Source organism: Juglans microcarpa x Juglans regia, chromosome 3D (assembly GCF_004785595.1).
Source record: "Juglans microcarpa x Juglans regia isolate MS1-56 chromosome 3D, Jm3101_v1.0, whole genome shotgun sequence".
Lineage (NCBI taxonomy): Eukaryota > Viridiplantae > Streptophyta > Magnoliopsida > Fagales > Juglandaceae > Juglans > Juglans microcarpa x Juglans regia.
In genome coordinates this window covers 15,877,107-15,887,131 of record NC_054598.1, presented here as the reverse complement: position 1 = coordinate 15,887,131, position 10,025 = coordinate 15,877,107, and the positions used below count along the sequence as shown (strand labels likewise).

Sequence of the window (10,025 nt, the reverse complement as noted above, 5' to 3'; positions counted from 1 at the left end):
TACTTAATGATTAAGGAAATGTTTTTAAATGAATTTATATTTTTTGGTATTTTTTAAAAATGTTTTAAAAAATGATTGAAAAAAGAAAAAAAAAATTTACCTTTCAGTGATTTTTTTTGTAAGAATTTTCTTTTTTATATAGTTAAAGAATGAGGTTTCAAATTTAAGAATTCTATTTTAGAGCATCACATTGGGTTCCCTAAAATTTTTCCTAAATTTTAGCTAAAAAAGACACTCCCTATAATTTTATCCTAAATTTTACTCATCTTCAAAAAAACCTTCTACATCTCATTCCCTATCATTTTTCTATTCTATTAAAATAATATTCTTCTATTCTTTCTTTATTATTTTTTTCTCTCACTTCCATTTCTATTTTTAACTACTAACTCTTTTGTCTTATTATCTTATTTTCAAAGATCACATTTTATAAATACTTATACGATTTTTTTTTCCTGATACAATATTATTTTTCAATTCAACATCAATATTAAAAATAATAATTTTTTTAAATATGTACATTTTTCACGTATTGATAATAAAATATTTTGCAAAATAGTATAACGATAACATTTTGAATTCGCCATGATTAGTACACATACTTTGTCATTTATCCAACGGTAACTTTTTTTGTCTCTTCTCCAACGGTAACTTTTTTTGTCTTTTCCCTAACGGTAACTTTTTTTGTCTTTTTTTCAACAATAACATTTTGTGTCTTATATGTAACGATAATTTTTTCCTCTATAAATACGCATTCTGCTTGCATTCACATTCTCAAAAACTCAAGTCTCATCTCCAACTCCCTTCATCAAATGGCTCATTCTTTCGTTCGCAAATTACTTACATACTTCTCATCTGATGATGAGTTGGATGCTGTTATTAATGCCGAGGCTGATGGAGAGTCATCGAGATATCGTGGCAATCACCAACGTCGTAAGTTTATTCGGCGTGATCATATTCAAAAGCACAAGCGCCTTTTCCACGACTATTTCACAAAAAAATCCAGTATATCCCTCCAATCTATTTTGAAGGAGATTTCGGATGAGTCGTCCCCTATTTTTTCATATTCTAAATGAGGTAGAGGTTTACGAGCCCTACTTCGTCCAGAGAAGAGATAATGCTGGAAGACTCGGTTTATTTTCTATGCAAAAGATAACCACAGCACTTAGAATGCTGGCCTATGGGGTTACTGGAGATTTTATGGATGAATATATACGTATTGGAGAAAGCACCGCAATGGAGAGCCTCAAAACATTTTGCAAGACAATCGTAACTGTTTTTTCAGATGAATATTTGCAGTCTCCAAATGCTAATGATATTGCTTGATTGCTTGTGGTTGGTGAACAACAGAGATTTTCAAGAATGCTGGGAAGCATTGATTATATGTATTGGAAGTTGAAAAATTATCCTGCTGCCTGGAAAGGTATGTACTCTGGCCACATCCGTGAACCAACCATTATTTTAGAAGCAATTGCTTCATATGATCTCTGGATATGGCATGTATTTTTTTGTATGCCCGGTTCACATAACGATATTAATGTGCTAGAGAGATCTTTTACTTTCACGGAACTTGCCCAAGGACGTGCTCCACCAGTCAATTATACAATCAATGGCAATGACTACACTATGGGATACTACCTTACCAATGGTATTTATCCCAAGTGGTCAACGTTTGTGAAGACGATTCCATCACCCCAATGGAATAAGAATAAAAACTTTGCCATAGCACAAGAATCTGCAAGAAAAGATATCGAGCATGCCTTTGAGGTACTTCAACAATGATTTGCAATCATTCGTGGACCTTCCCGATTATTCAAAGTCAATGACCTAACAAATATAATGAAAGCATGTGTTATTCTACATAACATGATCATTAAGGACGAGCGTGATGATAGTCAGGGTTTGAACATGGAGTATGATCAACTTGATGATGATCTTCTAGAATTGTCGCGCAATCCAACAAACGAGTTTATCAACTTCATTCAGCGCCATCATGAAGTTAGATATAGCTCGGCACATCATCAACTACAAGCATATTTAATTGAACATCACTGACAATTCTATTCCCAACAATAAAAGAAAAGGTTGTGTTGGATTCTCTATTTTATCATTAGTAGCGCGGTGTATGAAAGTTTATAAAATTTCCATTCCAAAAAACATGTTTGGTTCAAGAACATGCTCAAAAGTTATTGTAATATTTTCATTATCTGTAATAGTTTAAGGATTTGTAATGTCGAGTTGTAATCAAGCAACATATCCATGTTAGACTCAAATTCAACGACCACGTTTTCTATCTTCTTAATAAAACTTTGCAAACATACAAATTATATAATACAATAAACGCAGAAAAGTGCCACAAGTGAGTGGTACATAATATACATCACCTTTAATACTAAATAAAGGTTTAGTTACAAACAAAATAAATGCCTCAATCTGAGGATGCATTGCGTCACTCCAATATCTCTCTTTGAAGTTGCTGGAAATATACTTGCTGAACTTCATTTAACGTACTCACATCGAGCAACATTATGCGCTCCTCTCTCTCCCATCGTGCGATTTCCAGTTTCTCCACCTCCAACCTCAATCTCTCGTCTTCTTGTCTACTTTTATTTCCCTCCATTTCTAGTTCATATGCCATCTTCTCGGCCTTGAGTCGGAAAAATTCTTTCTCCTGAGCACGTGACTCCTCTAGGAGAGTATACTTTTTCTTGTTGAGCTCCACAAGCTCATCTAAGGCCCTTCCTTGGGCCTTACATTTTCCTTTCTCAGCTTTTCTCCTTATTGGCCTATCCAATTCAATGACATCATTAATTTCCAGATTCTCGCCCTCTGTACAACCCACTGAATCAATGGGTGAATTAGTTGCCACTGCTGATGTATGCAAATATGTAGGGGACATCGTCGACCTTCGCTTTGTCCCGTCCTTTGTGCAACGCTGATTCCATTTCGGCTGGTCCTTCAATAGTTGCCAACAATGCTCGAACTGAAAGGTCGTTTTCTCAAGCGATTGGTACATGACCTTCGCTTTGTCAAACTTCCAATTCAAAATGAAAATCAAATAATTAACCAACCCATTAAAGATAAAAGAAACATAACGCATATAAATGATAATTAAGTACTGTCAATAATAAATAAGTGGATGTTTATACCTTGTCTTGCTCAGTCATGCCACTTTGATTCAGCCCTTCAACTTGGGCGAGTTTAGCACAAAATTTATTCGTCGCCTTTTGAATGGCAGACCACCGATGTATTAAGGACCCAACACTCCGCTCATTTGTACTTTCTTTATAATCATTGAAGTATTGACTAACTTTTTTTTCTAAAGTTGGGCGTGTTTTTGGTCCGTTCCTTGGATGGCATCAATGCTATTATTCAGCCATGCGGAGACAAGTAACTTGTCTTCTTCAGGGGTGAAGTTTGCACCCCTGACTAATTTTCTTTGAGAGGGAGGCTCTACTTGGGGCGGGGGTGGAGAGTCATCCAATGTCACGGGATGTTGTTCACCTTGACCAACATAAATATGGTCAAGTTCAGGCTCCTGAGTTAGGAGGCTGGTGAAGAACATATTTCCATGCTTTTCTGAGTCTATCTCTAAAAATTTGTAAATATAGAAATGTGGTACACATGTTGGAAAATTAAGAACTACATTTGCAAGTGATTTTGGTAGCCAGCTTAGGAATCCTATGGCAACATATGACGCACCTTCCCTTGCATGGCTGCAACAACCGGTTGCCACTATTTATTGGCCATCCGGGTTACCATGCCATGGAGGTGTGTGCCAAAGTGTTCCATCACCATGTTCGGATTGTCTCATCATCACAGCCGAGGGGTTAAGACAACTCAAATCCAATAACAAAATTAGTTTGCGAACGTGAAAATAAGAGTATTCTCATCCACTTACCTAAACACTTGTGTGTTTTATATGTGGCTCAGAATGGGTTACAGAATTTACATCATGTGTGAGACAGGAGCCCAACATCAAATGGCTACAAAACCTTACCCAAACCCCACGTGCCTTTTGTGAAAACTATTACAAACTGCAATATGATCATTTGGGTGAGGATTACCCCGCCATCTCAATGAGGCCCACTAACACTTATGAATTATCCCACTAAACACCATCATCATAGCCTAACAGTAGACATGCAGCCCCTCTCTCCCCCACAAGTAATAATTATTCATCAGTACCAAACACTGCAAAGGTCCTAATAGCACAGACAAATTCACAACCGAAGGGTTAGAGAAGGAAAATCCAATACTAAGTAGCATGCAAAATGCATAAGAACATAAAACAGATTTTAACTTTGTCAAACCAACAGAGCTCAGTCAGTCCATGGGAACAATAATTAAAGAGACCACATTGGTTCAAACCAGCAAACACATGCAACAAATAAAGATTAAATAACTGGTATGAGGTAGGATTAGAACATTTGAATTCACACTCATATATTATTGGAGATCAATATCATGATACAAGGATTAAATATTGGAGAAAGTATAAGCTAACAGAAAAGGGAAAGTTTCTAATGCTAGTTAAAAGACAAAGGATGTTTGAAATTCAAACATCATAGATTAATAATGTATTCCACTAGCTCTACATATGACAATTAAGACATTAAAAATGGTCAGATCTCCTTGTTGGCAAGGCAATTTAGCTATGCAGATTTCCAATTCATGTGTTGTTAAACCATTTGAGTTTAATAATACAGAACATGTTTGTCTCAATTATATGGATTAGGGGGGGGGGGACAACAAAAACCAAACATATATAGTCATATGTATCCTAACATCGAACAGAGTTCAATGCTTATAGCATTATGTCCTGTTGTCCTTGACCCGTTTGTGTTTCAAATAAAATACATGAACCAACAAGGGAGCTCAAAGCTGGTAATGACGGTAATAGTAATAAAAAAAAAAGACCATTTGATCAGGTCTCATTGGACAGCATGACTAGCTTTGATGACAACCAACTGGATTATGGTAAATGATTCAAAGGGAAAAGGAGTCGAGCCATACAATAAATTCAGTGTTTTCATATGCACTCAGCTTCAGGAATTAATGATCAAATGATGCACAACACTCCACACAAATGAACAAAGCACTAATTTAAGAGCAATGTCTGAGATTCACCCATGGCAGACAAATGCATTGATTGTGCCGTGAATGATACATAGCAAAAATTGTCCATTCAAACCCTAGAGCACCCAATAAAATGCAGGATTCTCAATAGAAGCAGGTCGATTGATGAAATACAACTATGAAGTCAATAAATCCAACAAATATGAAAACCATGGCAAATACATGCCTGAAAAATCCAATGAATATGGGTCACAGATCCATGAATATTCATACCCTAGAGTAGTAATTGAAATCTAGGGTTCTCGATTTCAAGTGGCAAAATTGACAAATACAATAATTTTTGTCAATAAAACTCGAAAATATATCAAATTCACCATGGGAAAGAGGCTTAGTGTGTTCGATTTGTGCGAGAGAGGACAGAGTCCATCCATGGAGAGAAGAAGAGGGAAGGGTTCACAGAGAAGAGATAACTTACATTCGTGATTTCAAGTGGCCAAAGTGACAAATACAATAATTTTTGTCAATAAATCTAAAAAATGTATCAGATTCGCCATGGGAAAGAGGCTCAGTGTGTTCGATTTGTGCGAGAGCGGACATAGTCTATCCATGGAGAGAAGAAGAAGGAAGGGTTCACAGAGAAGAGATAACTTACATTCATGTGGAGTCGATGAAGAGAAGACACCATCAATGGTGCTAGACAGTGTGAGAGAGGGCCTCCTCCACGAACGAGGGCAATCGAGAGGAACACGCGGGACCAACAGCAACAGATTTAGGGTTCAGTCGATTGGGATGTACAGTGGTTTCCCAAATATGGGGAACAACTGTAGATCCCCTAAAACAAATCCCTAATTTAGGGAATGAGATGGGAGGCTCATTTTCAACTTCTCCTAAATTTCATCTTTAAATTTTAAGGATAACAGTATTTTAGGCATCCGGATGGGATGCTCTTAGAGCATCTTCATTGGCTTGGCCAAACAAGGAGCTTAGCTAAAATTTAGATAATTTATACCAAAAAGACTCTATATTGGATTGGTCATCTCCAAAATAATTTGTATTTATGCTACAGTGATTGGCCAAATATAGGCAACCACAATTGGTTCACCAAACATTAAAATACTAATTTCTCACTCCAACTACACACGCGGGAATGGCAACAAAATGCGGGAATATTTCTTACCCGTAACTCTTTCTCCACTTTGGTTAGTGAATAAGAAATTTAGATAAGTTTAATCTCAATTTTTTGTTATTAGCATTAAATGACATTTGAAAATATGATTTTTTTAATATTAATTTAATTAGAATATAATTATTATTAATATTAAATTGGTAGAAGTATAAAATGTGATACAAATAAATTAAATAAAAAAATATTAATTTAATAATATTTTATTATTATATAGAGAGTGAATGGCTAATCCAAAGTGGAGATTGAATTTAAATAAAATAGACAAATATAAAAAAGTGTGATATTGGCTAAATTTTGAATATGGATTTGACTAATCCAATGAGGATGCTCTAAGAGCATCTCTATTGGCTTCCCCATAATTTTTCCTATAATTTAACTAAAAAGTACATTCCCTAAACTTTTTTCCTAAATTTTACTCATCTTTAAAAAACCTGCTACATCACATTCCTCATCCCTATCTCTATTCTATTAAATAATATTTCTCTATTATTTCTTTATTATTTTTTTCCCACTTCCATTTACAATCTTAACTACTAACTCTTTTGTCTTATTATCTTCTTTTTAAATCACATTCTCCAAAATACTTATACAATTTTGACTACCGAATATAGTATTATTTTTCAAACCGAAATCCGTATTATAAAAATAGTAATTTTTTTTTAATATGTGCATTTTCTAACGGTAACATTTTGAACTCCTACCTCCAATAGCATCTTCAACTCCTGCTTCCAACGGTAATATTTTTTTTCTTTTCTCTAACGGTGACTTTTTTTGTCTTTTCTCAAACGGTAATATTTTTTGTCCTATATGCAACGGTAACTTTTTCCTCTATAAATACGCATTTTGCTTGCATTCACATTCTCACAAACTCAAGTCTCATTTGATTTAAAGAACTGAAATTCCATTTGATTTAAAGAACTGAAATTCAACAGTCTCCCTTGATATCTCACTCCCTTCATCAAATGGCTCGTACATTCTTTCGCAAATTGCTCACATACTTATCATCTGAAGATGAGTTGGATGTTGTTCTTAATGACGAGGCCGATGGACAGTCATCAAGGCATCGTGCCAATCGCCAAAGCCGTAAGTTTATTTGGTGTGATCATATTCAAGGGCACCAACGTCTATTTCGCGATTATTTTGCTGAAAACCCAGTAAATCCCTCGAATCTATTTCGAAGAAGATTTCGGATGAGCCGTCTCCTATTTCTCCGTATTCTAAATGAGGTTGAGTCGTACGAGCCGTACTTTGTCCAAAGAAGAGATAGTGCCGGAAGACTCGGTTTATCTTCTATACAAAAGATAACCGTAGCACTTAGAATGCTGGCATATGGGGTTACTAGAGATTTTATGAATGAATACATACGTATTGGTGAAAGCACCGCAATGGAGAGCTTTAAAAAATTCTCTGAGACAATAGTAAGTGTTTTTTCAGATGAATATTTGCGGTCTCCAAATGCCAATGATATTGCTCGATTGCTTGCGGTTGGTGAACAACGGGAATTCTCAGGAATGCTGGGAAGCATAAACTGCATGCATTGGAAGTGGAAAAATTGTCCCGCAGCTTGGAAATGTATGTACTCCGGCCACATTCGTGAACCAACTATTATTTTAGAAGCAATTGCTTCATATGATCTCTGGATATGGCATGCATTTTTTGGTATACCCGGTTCACATAATCAATGGCAAGGGCGAACTCCTCGAGTCAATTACACAATCAATGGCAACCACTACGAGATGGGGTATTACCTTGCGGATGGTTTTATCCCAAGTGGCGAACTTTTGTCAAGATAATTCCATCACCACAAGGGAATAAGAAAAAAAATTTTGTGAAAGCACAAGAATCCGCAAGAAAAGATGTCGAGCGTGCATTCGGGGTACTTCAACAATGATTTACAATTATTCGTGGACCTTCCCGAATGTGGAAAGTCAAGGAACTAACAAATATAATGAAGGCATGTGTTATTCTACATAATATGATCATTGAGGATGAGCGTGATGATAGTGAGGAATCAAACATTGAGTATGATCAACTTGATGATGAAGTCCCGCAATTCTTGCGCAATCATACAACTGAGCTTACGGACTTCATCCAACGTCATCATAATATTAGAGACACCTCGGCACATTATCAGCTCCAAGCAGATCTAATTGAATAGTGGCTATTATATTCCCAACAGTAGACATGTCGAATAATTGATTGGTATTTCCTTCATGTTATAGTGACTATATTTGAGTTAATCAAGTTTCAATTCGTATTTCATTTATGTTAGTAGTGACTATATTTGAGTTAATCAAGTTTCAATTCGTATTTTCTTTATGTTAGTAGTGATTATATTTGAGGTAATCTATAATAGTTTCTAAAATTGTAACAGTCAATTTCCTTGTTTCAAAATATCAATTTACACAATCTAAATTAAAAATTAAATTGTCTTAGTATCAATAAATAAAGAAATAAATTGTCTTAATATTGTCATCCATCATTGTCTGAAACAAAAAATAAATAAAGAAATAATTTTTTTTACATAAAAAAATCAATCAAAATGTCCTACATCATTACGTCTCGTCATGATGTCCCTCTGCAGTTGCTCGAAATATAACCGTTGCAGTCCTGGCATGGCACTCATGTCCATCATCATAATGCGCTGATCCACTTCCTTCTTAGCAAGCTCTACTTTCTCCGCCTCCAACCTCAGTCTTTCGTCCTCTTGACAGATTTTATTTAACTCTTTTTCCTTCTCATTTTTCATCTTCTCAGCCTCCAACCTCAGTCTTTCATCCTCGAGACGGATGAAATTTAGCTCTTTTTCCTTGTCATACTTTATCTTTTCGACTTTGAGACGAAAATACTCTTTCTCCTGAGCACGTAACTCCTCCAAAAGAGTATACTTCAGCTTGCTGAGCCCAACAATCTCTTGTGCTGACGAGGCTTGGGCCTTTCGTTTTCTTTTCTTAGCTTTCCTTCCCATTGGTCAGTCCAATTCGACCACTTCATTATCTACCACATTATCCGCCGCTAGATCAAAATCGGAATCCACCGTAGCGCCCGAACATTGAGTCAGGGTCGGGGACGGGGACGGGGACATCGTCTTCCTTCGCTTTGGATCTGGATTTGTGGAACACCAAATCCATTTAGGCTGGTCCTTTAACAGGTGCCAACAATGCTCGAACTGGAAGGAGCATTTCTCTAGCGATGCGTACATAACCTTCTCCTTGTCAAACTTGTATGTGAACAAAAAAGTTTATGTTAAACCAATGTATAACAAAATTAAATATTCATAAAACAATTTGAGTGTGGATATTCTACCTTGTCTTACTCGGTCATGCCACTTTGATTCAACCCTTCAACTTGCGCTAGTTTCGCACAAAATTTGTTTGTGGCCTTTTGAATAACCGACCACCGATGTATTAAAGACTTGAAGGTCCAGTCATTTGTAGTTTCTTTAAATTGCTAGAAGTATTCATAAATTTTTTCTCAAAGTTGAGTGTTTTTGGTCTGTTCCCTGGACGGCATCAAGGCTACAATTAAGCCATACGGAGACAAATAACTTGTCTTCCTTGGGGGTGAAGTTCGCACCCCTGACTGATTTCCTAACGCCGATAAGATCGTTATGGGATAGGGGTCGAGAGTCATCAACAGTCATAGGAGAGTTTCCACTTTGCCCACCGTAAGTGGGGTCTAGTTGAGGATCTTCACTTAGGAGGTTAGTGAAGTACATATGGCTAGGGTCTTGTGAATCCATATCTAAAAATGCATTGAAATG

The 10,025-nt window shown here is 36.2% G+C and overlaps 2 pseudogenes; both read left to right on the top strand.

Moving 5' to 3' along the window:
- Positions 1–809: 809 nt before the first annotated feature.
- Positions 810–2,052, top strand: LOC121255081 (annotated as a pseudogene).
- A 5,172-nt stretch (positions 2,053–7,224) lies between these two features.
- On the top strand, positions 7,225–8,420 carry LOC121255080 (annotated as a pseudogene).
- The last annotated feature ends 1,605 nt before the right edge of the window (positions 8,421–10,025 follow it).